The sequence below is a fragment of the Mastigoproctus giganteus genome, chromosome 12, assembly GCF_048544385.1.
Source record: "Mastigoproctus giganteus isolate SK-2022 chromosome 12, ASM4854438v1, whole genome shotgun sequence".
Classification (NCBI taxonomy): Eukaryota; Metazoa; Arthropoda; class Arachnida; order Uropygi; family Thelyphonidae; genus Mastigoproctus; species Mastigoproctus giganteus.
The window spans coordinates 172,939,691-172,953,021 of NC_143586.1; the positions used below are offsets into that span (position 1 = coordinate 172,939,691).

The window sequence follows — 13,331 nt, forward strand, 5'->3', positions numbered from 1 at the left end:
TTTCATTTATAAGCCCACTTTTTGTTCTGTCCCTTATGACGTTAGTAGTGAGCTCTTTTCGGAGGATAAGCTTTCACAAAGCACCAACGCAAAGCCACTCCTCCAGCACGTGCAGCTACACCTCTCTCTCTCTCTCTCTCTCTCTCTCTCTCTCTCTCTCTCTCTCTCTCTCTCTCTCTCTCTCTCCATTTCTTCAGTGGTTGCTCTTAGTGTATATACCAGAGCGTATGCGCACATGGATGTACATGCACACAAATATACATACACATGAGTATATATAAATCCGAGGAGGATGGCCACTGTTCTACTTCTTATCTTAGCTGATTTCAAGATTTCCAATAGAGAAGACCAGTAAGTAGTTGCATTCCGTTTTCTCTTTTAGACTTAGTAAATTTAAATGCATTAGTTCAGCAATTCTTAAACTTTGGTAACATATGGATAGCTTATTAGCTTGAAAACTTTTCGCGGACCCTATGCTTAAACAATATTCTTTATATGTGCCTATTGTCTTCACCATGTCCGTCAGTCTGTTTCTCTGCTGTCTGTCCGTCCATCCGCATGTAACAGAGGGCCTCCCAGTGGACGGATTTTCATTATATTTGAAATACTTGTCGAGCGATTCCAGATTTCATTAAAATGAGACAAAAAGAAAGTGGAAATTATTATTTCATTTTAAATACGGTTTGTATGGAAGAAAGAAATTCATAGATTAAATGCAGTTTTAATGCAACTCTGTTTTAGACAGTCCGTTTTGCAAGACTCGAAAAACTGGTGTCGCTTGTAAAGAGATACATATATACAGAGAAAAAAGAGACTTGAAAAAAAAAAAAAAGGAGTATACGGGTTAAAGGAAAAACTCCATCGCTAAGTTTAGAGAAGGTAAAACTATACAGTTTTATTAAGTGTATATAAGAAAAACAAAGACAGAGAGAGAGAAGGGGGGAAAACCCCATATAGTTATGATCATGATAATTAATTGAAAAGAAATAACTATGTTTACTTTTCACTCCTACTAATCACAGAAAAAGAAAAAAAAATTAAATAAATTTAAGGGAAAAAATCGAAAGCGGCGGAAACGTGACGCTACATTAATTAACTTGTTACAATATTTTTTATGCTCTAAATTTTTCCAGTTTTTAAATATTGATAGCAAATTTCGGGCATTATTTGCGGACTTCCTGAAGCATCTTTCCGGACACTGGAGGTCCGAGTATGACACTTTGAGAAAAGCTGCATTAGTTCTTGGAACTTTTTAAGTTGTTTTATGATAAAAATGTAGCCATTTTCGTAAAATGTATCAAAGCTGAACACAGAAACTTTGCCTGCTCTTCAGAGCTTCCACGTCACCATGTCAATTCTTCATAATATTTGCCAAAAAAATTTAGATTTTTCACTATTCCTATATTGGGTTTAGTAAGCGTGCAAAACGAGGGGATTCCCTGAGTGATTAGAATCAGTCGCCTAACGTAACTCCAATGAAGACCTATTTATTGCGATTAGCAAAATATCATATGAAATCTGTTAATCAATTTTTACGAAATACATTTTTGAAAATAATTTCAGTTCTAAAAATTTTAACGTATTCCAGGTTTAGAATGTTCATAATAATAATAAAGCAAGAGAAAAACATCTGTCGTCTGAGATCTGTTCTAGTAATATTTTATAAAACTTTCCTTCGATAATGACTTTGTTGCGTTCAAAAGTGTATATTTTATATTAAAACATACTATAGTAAGATTTCATTATAATTGCGTAAATAAAGCAGGAAAGAAAGAATTACAAATAGAATCACAAAATTCTGGAACTCTCTGAATATTTTGAAGTACTGAAACCATCGACATCGGGCTAGATGAAGTTTTCGTTCATTTCTTTTTTTTTTAATTAGGTATGACAATGTAAGGTTTAATATAAAAAAACAACACACTACAAAGTATTTTAAGATTTTTATTAAGCACTGAAACATTTACAGCAAAAAAAAAAAAAAAAAACAGTGAAAGATTAATGTTAAGAACTATACTGATATTTCATCATTGCCTTACACAAACGTGGTATTCTGGAGATTAATTTTATTTTAGTGCCTTTAACGAACATTATTCCAAGCGATGTTCAATGTTTCCCATAAATTTTGAGAAGATGGACAGAATTCACGGAATGGCCGAAATTCTAAATGATCTCATAAAATTTCTATTGGGTTTAAGTCAGGCGGTTGGGGTAGCCAAGCCATAATTTGCAGTACCCCCCCCCCCTGTTGTTTAGTTGCTAGAAGTCCCTGCACAGCTTAAAGCTGTGATTCGGGTCATTGTCTTGTAATATATAAACAAGTTTTGTTGTAATATATATAAAGAGGATATTGCATTAAGTTCAAGATGTTTTTTATAGGCTTATTTTCTTAAAATTCCTTCGATTCTGAGGATGTCAATCACTACAGAAAACAGAAACAACCCCAGATCATGGTGTAACCACCACGGTGCTTGACTGTAAGCACTAAACATCTTTAGTTGATCATCTCACGTAAACTCTACGCTTGGATACAAAAATTTCCAATTTGGATTCATCAGTCCAAAACATGTTTTTCCTCTTAAATTGTCCAATATTAATGGCTCTTAGCCCAAGCCAAACATTTCTTCCGATTTTCAAGTTTTAATAAGGGTTTTCGGTCAGCTTCGATTTCAGGTGAAGTAACTCGTCGCGTTTCGAAATCGGTGCTATGGTCTTATCTTGTGCATCCGTTATTACAGCCGGTCGTAATGATTGTGGTTTGTCCTTTAAACTGCCAGGCTCCTTGAATCGTCTTGTGGTAGTTTGTAGTCCTTTAAATGAAACACCCAGTATTCCTTTAGACTCCCAGTCTAAAGGCAAACTACCGCACATCTATTTTGCAACCATCCTTCCTCAATTTGAATTTGTGCCTCCAAATGTGTGTGGTCTGAGCAAGAGAAAGAATCCCATCAGCATTGAGCTTGCTCAATCCATACAAAGCTTTAAACACCACAACCAGATCACTTCGCAGGTACCTAGTCTCCAGACGCTGAAACTTGTAGAACTGAAGCCATTCTTGGTAAGAGCATCCCTTTGTGCCGTTCACCAGTTTCATTGTCCTTCTCTGTACTCGTTTCAGAAACTCCACATCCATCCTAAAATGAGGATGTGCTGAAGATGTGGCCTGACCAAGATGTGATTTATCCCATTGCCTTATACAATGGGACAAATCACCTCCTTATTCTTAATAGCAAAATTCCTGTTTATCATTGACAAAACCCTATGAGCTATCCTGGCAGCCTGTCTGCATTGGTCAGAGAAAATTCATATCTGACGGCACAATTCCCCCCAGGTCTTTCTCATTTTCCATTACTCTAAGTATTGCTACTTATACGCAGGAGTTTGCATGTTAATGTTAAACTTCAATTGCCATTTCTCAGCTCATCTGCCTAAATTTTCTAGATCCTGTTGCAGTTTTTTTTATACGAAGAGCAATGCCAATTGATTTCCACTCTCTGTCTTCTCCCACTTAACCATCTCTTTATCCATAGCAGCAACATGCCCTTAATGCCACACTGCTGAAATTTATACAGTATTGTGCAACAGTATTAAAAGTTTTCCTGAAATTCAAATGTGATATCAAAATTATTTTTTGCATCCAGTTCCTTTGTGACCATATCGTAACATCCAATAAATTTGTAAGACAAGATTTCCCCTTAATAAACCCATGCTGTGTCTGAAGTATAATTGCGGCCTTGTCTAGATGATCCTACATTACTTCTTTTACCAGTGACTCCATTATTTTCCCTGGAACAGAAGTTAAACTATCAGGTCTGTAATTACTCATGTCACCCTTCGATCCCCCTTTGTGAACTGGAGATACGTTTGCACATCTCAAGTCCGTGGGGACTTCCCCTGAGTCCAAGGATGCTCTCATAATTATGGCTAAGCGTTTGTTTACTTCCTTTGCCGCCTCCTTTAACATAACTGGATAGAACCCATCCTCCCCAGGTGCCGTTCTTATGTTTAACTTCAACAATTTCTCTTCCACTTTCCTCTCAGTTATGACAAAATCATTTAGCTCCCTGTTAGAGTATGATAAACTTCGAGCATCCCCTTCCCTAAAGAGTTCCACATGTGTGAATGTAGATGCAAAATAATCATTCAGTTTGTCAGCTATCTGAGCAAGATCATCAACAGTCAAACCATCGATATCAAGTGGACCAATCTGATTCATCCCCTACCTTCTAGTGTTTACATAAGTAAGAAAGTCTTTGCTGTTTCGTTTTGCATCTTTCGCCAAAGATTTCTTGTAATCTGCCTTCGCTTGCGTAACCTCCTTTGTGACTTGATTACAGACGACTTTATATCTACTATCGGGCATTTAAAATATCGGACTTCTGCGTCGCCCGATAATTTATATGCATCCCATGTTTTTCTCTCCCACGAGCCTCATCCGTTCACCTGACATCGATTTAAGCCCATACTTGAAGAGTGTTCCTTTATCTTAGTTGGTATGAAAAGCCTAGTACATTCTATGATCAATTCGTTGAACGCTTCCCATTTAGAATTGGCTAATGATGACATCATCAATTAGTCCACTGTATAGAATTTAAAAACTGTCTGAGACTCTGTAGTCACCTTTACGAAAGCAAAATCCTCTCTTTGCCCTTAATTGTAGTTACAACTTTAAGTAAATCCCACATCAATACACTGTGGTCACTGCCACCTAGTGGGTCTTTTGTCTGCAGATGTTTAATGCATTAAGAATCACTGATGATAACAGATCAAGAGTATTACTCCCCCTGGTTGCCTCTAACATGTTGCTGTAGATAACAATCATCTAATGAATCCACAAAAGTCTTGCTAATCTGTTAGTGACCAACCCATAAGTTCCAGTCAATATCTGGAAAGTTAAAATCTCCCATTATAAGTCATTCTGGTTTATTGGCTCATTATTTCTCTGTACTCATCAGAGTCATTAGGCGTATAACAACTCCTACTTTCATTTTTGCTTTCCCAGTGCATATGTCACCTCACACTAACTCAACGTTGCACTAGCCACCCATGTTAACTTTTATTGCATGAGTGTTATATATTAAAAAAAAAAAAAAAAAAAAAAGCATCTCCGGCTGACTCGCTCATAATGTTCATTAATACATATATGTAAGAGTAGAGCTAAAACATTTCCACACCGATACAAAAAAAAAAAAAAAAATGCCGCCACCCCACTACATGAAAGACCCATTAATTACTTATCATTCTGCGTTGCCTAAGCGCTAGCGGCCCGAATGCGGTTGCTACCATATTAACTCGGCTCTGAATAGAAATACAAGCACGAAAGGGAAGATTTCCCGGATGCACATTCTAATTGGGAGAGGACAGACGCATAGTCTGGGACTGGGTCTTTCCCGATATGAAAGCGCACCTTTCGCGCCTAGTGTTAAAAATACATTCATATGCTATTGCGCAGAAATAATATTTTTAAATTATTTCTTTTATGCAATATTATTTAAGGTTTATTGCATGAAATAAACCTTAAATAATATTGAAGAATATGGAATTACAGCAAGGACATATCAGGAGGTGGGGTAAATTGCATAATTTCGAATCCCGTCGATGACGCGAGGAACTTTAATGGGCTTTTTTCACTCCGTGGCTGAGTTAGTCGGTCTCAGGCGTAGATAGTAAGGTTTTTTCTCACAGAAACTGGGGTTTTTCCGTCCAGCAAAACAGACAAATTGACCAGAGAACGCACGCAATTTACAGACACATTACACAAATGGATATATAGAAGAAATTCTGGGTGAATCTAATAAAATAATTTTAATTTTGTACAAATGCGTGTTTAAGGGCCAAATAACTCAGGTACTCCCTCCGACTGAGGTCAGATAAACAGTCTCGAATGAAGAGACTTGAGAAATTTTTCCAGTCATAGACAGAAGTCGAATCCAGAGCTCTTCAAACGAGCGACGTGGCGTCACTCGTTTGAAGTTATCTCAGCTGAATGCTACCTAGCCTCATCCTTCTCTCTCTCTCTCTCTCTCTCTCTGAAACTCGGGTTTTTCGTCCCGCAAACCGATCGAAGAACAAATTTTGTTGTAGGCATCATACACTGAAATCGCAAAGCCAACACCCAGGCCAAGAATGAAACGAACCCCCGTTCCCAAAAAAGGGGAGAGAGCGCAATCTCCCAAGCTGTCCTTTCCCCCTAGTATTAATTCTCTTAACTGCTCCCCCTTCCCGAACTCTAGGATCGGCCGTGCACGGATCTGCCCCTTAGGGTCCCTAGAATAATCGTTTTGGAAAAGCTTACAGTAAATTTAAAATTAAGTTTGAAAAGGATTTCACATTAAAAGGTGAAATATGGAAGAACAATTTAAAGAATTATTATAACAATAATAATGGGGACAAGTTAGTTAATGTAAGCAGTGTGTTACATTTAAGATATTACTCATTCATTCCTCCTCATTGCTACAATAAACGCTATACAGATAGCAAATATGAATGGAAATAATAATAATAATAATAATAATAATTGCCGAATTTTTATTATTCCCATTTGAAATTTGGGATGTTGTGCGACAAATTTTTTCTAAAAGTGGCAAATATAAAATTTTATGAAAATCCATCCATTAGTAATCGAGTTATTACATGTGGACGGACATATGAACGGACGGCATAGTGACGATAATAGGCGCTTTACGCATATATGAACGCGCCTAAAAACTGACTTTAGTAATTAAGGTATAATAAACAATACTATTTTATAGATTGATTGTCAAAAGTAAGGTTTTCATTTTCTTTTAAAGGCATTATTATTTTTAAGACTAGTATAACTATCTAAAGTGTTTTATTCTCAATTACAGCTTTATGCAAAAGCCTTAAATTTGTGATTTTACAATATATATGGCGCATTATAGCCATAGTAGCTTATGCGCCATTAAACCCCCATAACAACAACAACAACAACAATATATATTATTATAATCATTTACTATTTAAATATTATATACTTTGTATATACACACACACACACACACACACACACACGCAAGGTTGGCTTGCTGGTCTTATTCTAAACACAACAATGAACACAACACAGAATACCATACTTCAATTAAAAAGATATATATCTTTTAACTATATATATATAGAGAGTAATTTTTAATTTAAAATTAAAGATTGTTAATATGTTAAATAATGAGCATTAAAAATATACAAACATCACTAATGGAGAAATGCAATAAGTTAGAGTATAATTATAATAAAATAATTGATTACATAAAATTCAATACTTCAAAATTTTGTGAAAAATTTCTAAGATGTGATTTGTTTTGGCAACGCTTTCTTCCCCCCCCCCCAAAAAAAAAAAAAAAAAATATGGATCTCGGTGGAGAGGCAGCTCAAACTCGCAAACGCTATATTTGGCCATCTTAATTCTCCAGCAATATAATTATTTCAAAATAAGAATCTGTCTAAAAACTTGCTAAGTTCACACAGTATAGACACGATTGATGACTAAGTACTGTATTATACAGACAACATTGATGATTGAGCATTATGTATATATGATTACTGAAACTTGTGTCACTATGTTAATCCACTAAATATTTTAATATCATTAAAATATTTATATTTCAAAATTTTTAAATATTATTTCAAAACACTTTAGAGATTTTGCAGTTTTATCCAACACTGTTTTACTTTCATCTTTGCATTACATAAATATTTTCCTTTTTTTCTAACAAAAAGCAGACCTTGCTAATAATGGTGAACAATTACAGATCTTGGAGATAAACGAATAAAATGGATTACCTGTGGCAATTTCTTTAAGAGCTAACCTGTTTTATCTTATGGGCTTCTACCGAAAACACCATTGCAACATAAGATTCAATTTTAATTACCATGGTGCAGTAAAAACTATTCAGGAAAAGTTTATGTTAAAAGAAACATGACACTAACATACTCGAAAAACGTTTTTTGGCGGAATTGTTTAATACGCATGCGTATGTTTGTTCCCCCAATCGGAAATGCAACAACCGAGTGATAAATAAAAAAAATAATAAAATATATACACTGAAATATGTTTACATATTTAAGTGTATATATTTTATTATTTTTAAAATACACTGAAATATGTAAACATATTTCAGTGTATTTTAAGTTATAATATATACATAAAATGGCAGGAATAAGATGCAAAGGTTTAAATTCTAAATTATCAAACAAGGCAAACCAATATATATAAAATGTTATGAACCTATTATCCAAAAGACAATATTTTAAGTAAAAATATAAAATATTTTCGATTTAAAATATGTATTCTGCTACGCATTATTTATAACCGCTAACTTCAATTATACTTGGATGGTTCCATTTCTTCGTTTTTGAAAAAAATGAAACTAGCTACTCTGCACATATAGCCTGAAATTTTCTGAGAAGAATTATTACATTTAGGTCGATCCAAACTGCAAAGGGAAATTTTTAACACTTAAAATCGATACAGCGATTTTAAGTCTTAAAAATATTTTTCAATACAGGATGCAAGTAAAATTACAGATTCTAATTAGATGAATGGTATCCATGAAAGTATAAGCAGATAGGCTAAGAAGCGACAAATGAAGTTTGCATTGAGAAATGCAAAGTACTGCGTACGGGTAGCGGAAATTCCAAATTAACATACCAACTTTTCGGCTAACCTGAGTGTGGTATTATACTCAGGTTAGAGGAAAATGAAACAGATCTGGGACAATTGTACAGACAGGCATGAAGTTCTCTGAACAGTGCAGAGAGGCTGCCAGGATAGATCATGGGATTTTGTCAATGATATAACCCCAGGAGCTCCCATCTGGTGAGTGTGCCAAGCCCATTTTTTGGTGATTCCCCTCTCTCTCTCTCTCTCTCTCTCTCTCTCTCAGGGTAATTCCGAGTTTTTTTTTTTTTTTTTTTTTTTTTTTTTGGCTGGCGTAGCAAAAGCCTCAGGCTTCCTTGCACCATATGGCTAATAATAATAATATACAGGGATTTTGCCAGCAGAAAGAAAAAAAAGGCCATAGTCCCATGGTATAAGGCAATTGTTAGGCGTCTCGAGTCTGGAGCCTCATTTTAGAAAGGACATACATCTTTTGAAACGGATGCAAGAGGAACAACAGTCAGGGGCACAAAACGCTTACCAAGAAAGACTTCATTTCTGCAAATGCAGCGTCTCAAAATAAGACACCTGCCTGGAGACCTTGCTGAGGTGTCTAAACTTCGAATGCAATGAATAAATCAAATTCTCATGAAAACACACGGAAAAGGATATAAATTTAAATTGAAGGAAATTTGTTTTTAGTCAAAGAGTATGGATTGTTGAGAAACCTTCGTCTGGTATAGTGGAAATGGGAAATTTGAATGGGAGATAGGTGATGTGAGAAGGTATTTTTTTTAAATATATATTATTATTTATTATTATTTTGGCTGATACTGTGTACACTTGCATCCTTGCATCATTTTTCAACCTACTGATACTAATCTCTATAGAAATGGCAATATACCATGCAACGTGTAAAGTACATAGCGTCCCAAGAAAAGCGGCTCCAGAACGTTAGTTCAACCCCACATTGGTACACTGTGATAATATAAACTCTGCAAAGCCCTCGTGGGCTTTGCAGAGTTTATATTGCATTTGCAGCATTTGTAGAAATTTGCACAGTTGGTTGGATCGCCGTTCTCCTCACACCAAATGAAAAAGACCTGAGTTCAAGTCCCTGCGATGAGTGAAGGAATTTGTCTGAGTTAGTCAGTCCCAGGCAAAGGTAGCATGGATTTCTCTCCCGAAAACTCGGGTTTTTCGTCCAGCAAACAAAAAATCGTTCATCTATGATGCTACTAAAAACACTGACTCAAATCGATAAAATGTCTTTATTAAACAAAAATACACATACTGACTGTATAAACTGAATATTAAAATAAAATTAAAATGAAATAGGATGGTATATAACAAGAATAAAATGTGATAAAATATAAACTTAAAAGCGCTAAAAAAATGTTTAAAATTACTAAAAGCCGCTAAAACAGGAGCTTTCGGCAGCAGCGGCCGCCTTCATCAGCAATAATGGTTGCAGGTTATCCGTACAATCTATATATGTACACATATACGCCCCAGAAGATCCGCGACACGAACTATGACACTCCACGGTTCACTTCTCGTGCATTGGAACCGGAAATGGAACGAACCGCTCTAAACCGTTCCTCTCTCCTTAAGACAAGGGCTTCAAAGAGTGGATGAATGCGACAGCCCTTATCCCTATTAAGACTATAGCCGTCCAAACAAACATATCCTTAAACTCTCTAGCCATTTCCGGTTCCAAAACCCATGCGCTCTATCCACGATCACGGCTTCTTTAGCTGTAATGCCATGCCTAGTTTCCCAGGCATGTTCAGCTACGGCTGAACCCACATAATTGGTTGGCTTGAGGGCCCTATCGTGTTCCCTCAGGCGATCATGCAGCCTACGTTTCGTTTCCCCCACAATCCGAACACTCAATTTCATATACGACCTCACTGTCATTACCCGCAATGGGATCTTTGATTGCGGACACTACTGTGTGCAATCTCCGACCCGGCAGCCTCACACAGCGTATCTTACACGAACGTAAAATACGGGAAATGGGTTCTGAAAATCCCGTATAGTAGGGAATGTATGCGGTGGCAACAGGTGTAAAAGCATCCCTGCGACTGCTGCTCATATCTCTTAAACACCTCTCAATAACCGCACATTACTAGGTCAGCCGTAATCCTTTTAGTCTCGTCGGCCCTCTCTTCAGATGAAGAGCAGTGAACATGGCTTGGATTGAGTGTCCAAATTATGGGGAGTTTTATGTGGGGGAAACGAAACGTAGGCTGAATGATCGCCTGAGGAAACACGATAGGGCCCCTCAAGACAGCCAATTATGTGGTTTAGCAGTAGCTAAACATGCCTGGGAAACTGGGCATGGCATTACAGCTAAAGAAGCCGTGATCGTCGATAGAGCGCCTGGCTTTTGAAACCGGAAATGGCTAGAGAGTTTAAGGATACGTTCGTCTGAACGATATAGTCTTAATAGGGATAAGAGCTGTCGCATTCATCCAACCGACCATTCTTGAAGCCTGCTAAAGCCATCCTTAAGGCGTGCTGATTGGGGCAGAATATTAACTATCCTCCCAATCTTTACATCGTCTTAAAATTTTGTCATTACGCCCTTTATCCCTCTGTTCATGTGGTTTTTCAAAATCAAAAACAACAGTTGTCCAAGAAGCGATCCTTGGGGAACTACGCTTCTGATGTTACACCAATCTGAAGAATATCCATTAATCACAACCATCTGCCTTAGCCCTGGAGCCGTGATGCAATCCATTTTAGAATTTTTCCAGTAATCCTTAGCCCGAGAGACACGATGCAATCCATCTTAGAATTTTTCCAGTAATCCCAAAATGTTTCAGCTTGCACAGTAACTCTCAGCAGGGAGTGAGTCAAATGCCTTGCTAAACGCCAAATAAACTAAGTCGAAACTGTTCCCTAAGTCTAGCTCATGAGTAACTCTTACCAGGTTACTTAAGTGTGATTTTTCCTTAACAAAAGCATGTTGTGTGTCCTTCAGAATGCCATTTCTATTTAAATGTTCCTGGATTGCGCTCTTAATCATTGTCTCTAAGATTTTCGCTACCACTGACGATAGACTAACCGGTTTGTTATTACCGACTTCACTCAGAACCACCTTTATTATTGGCGATACATGGCACTTCTCCAGTCTAATGGAATCTCTCCCGAGTCCAAAGATTCTTTCATAATTAACCTCAACGGTTTAATACACTCTCTAGCTGCCTTCCTCAAAATTACTGGATATATGCCATCAACTCCTGGAGCCATACTTGCTTTCAGGCGCGAAAGTTTTTCCACTAAAAAGTTATCTGTAATTTCGAGATCACTAATTTCATATAGATCATCCTCACCCGCACAGCCTCTCCTTAGCATAAAAGGTCTTTCGTTAGTACTGATGTGAATTACCTAATCAATTCATCAGCAACGGCAGCTAAGTTATCTAAGACTTTCTCACACCCAGTGCACAAGGGTCCGATCCGATTCGTTTCTTCTCTTTTGTATTCACATACATGAAAAACTCCTAGTCCTCATTCTTTGCTCTCTTAGTCAGTGCTTTCTTATACGCAGCTTTGTACTGCCTCACCTAATCTGTGGTATCATTTCAGATCAACTTGTATTTGTTCTAAGCTTCAGTAGCTTAGCTTCATTCTGCTCTATTAGACTGGCCAGCTCCATATTCACCCATCCCAGCATCTCCTCGTGCTAGGTTTTCTTGTTGGTATATTTTGCGTTTTATTTCTTCCGTGATTATCCATTTTCAGGTTTTCCATGATTTTAATGTAGTCACTAGTCTCCTTTTCTGAAATTAAAACCCGTGCCTTTATCTTTAACTACTGCAACATTTTTCTTCATCTTCCAACTAACGACTGCGTGATCACTACCTGCCAATGGTACCTGTACTTTAAGTCCTCTGATGTCACCTGATTCGTGAGTAATGATGCGATCAAGGATATTCTTACTCCTAGTATTTTTTTCTAACATGCTTGTACAAATAACAATCATCTAGTTTATTTAAAAATTTTGTTCCCCATGGTGAGATTTCCTCCTACTTATTCCAGTCAATTAGGGGCAGATTGAGGTCACCCAATTTCACACTTGCTTGCCCATTCCATCTCCATGTGAAGACTCTCATCATATTCTCCGCAACCTTGTGGTTCGGTTTTCAGATTACTCCAACTCTCATTATACCTCTGCTTCCAACTGCTTCCATTTCTGAAATATGCGGTGTGAATTGGAAGCAGAGGTGTGAGTTGGAAGCTAGATTCTATACTAGCAGAAGTAACTTCTGACTAAGCAAATGCTCTTTTCGCGCTCAGGCTGCTTTTGATAAGAAGCATGACCGAAATTTCACATTTTCTTGCCCCACCACCCCTTCTATCTTCCATATATTTCCTAAATACATTATAAACACCATAATAGAACTCGTCATCCCCAATTTCCGTGTGGTACCACTTTTCTTTAGCCCTATTATGTCAGCATTAGTTATCCTAACCAGCTGTTCAAATCCCCCCAATTTGTTGATAATAATCCTATCATTACTGTAGACACAATTAAGGCTAAGTATTCTTCTATAGTTTGCTATCCTGACTCACCTCCTTAAGTTTTAGGCTTGTTTGCCTAACTTTATCTTTCCCCTCATTTGAAAAGTTGTCGCCATAAGAAAATCTAGTCAACATCGGTTGTTGCGGCAACAAACAATAAGAATTCTTGAGTGTGTGTGTGCACG

The 13,331-nt window shown here is 37.0% G+C and overlaps 1 long non-coding RNA gene across 1 annotated transcript in view; it reads left to right on the plus strand.

Annotated features, from left to right (window-relative positions):
- Positions 1 to 290: 290 nt before the first annotated feature.
- LOC150077599 (uncharacterized) overlaps positions 291 to 13,331 on the plus strand; it is a 40,326-nt gene continuing 27,285 nt past the window's right edge. Inside the window, exon 1 of the long non-coding RNA XR_016547681.1 lies at positions 291 to 351. This is a non-coding gene — a long non-coding RNA (uncharacterized LOC150077599). The remainder of the gene's footprint in view (positions 352 to 13,331) is intronic.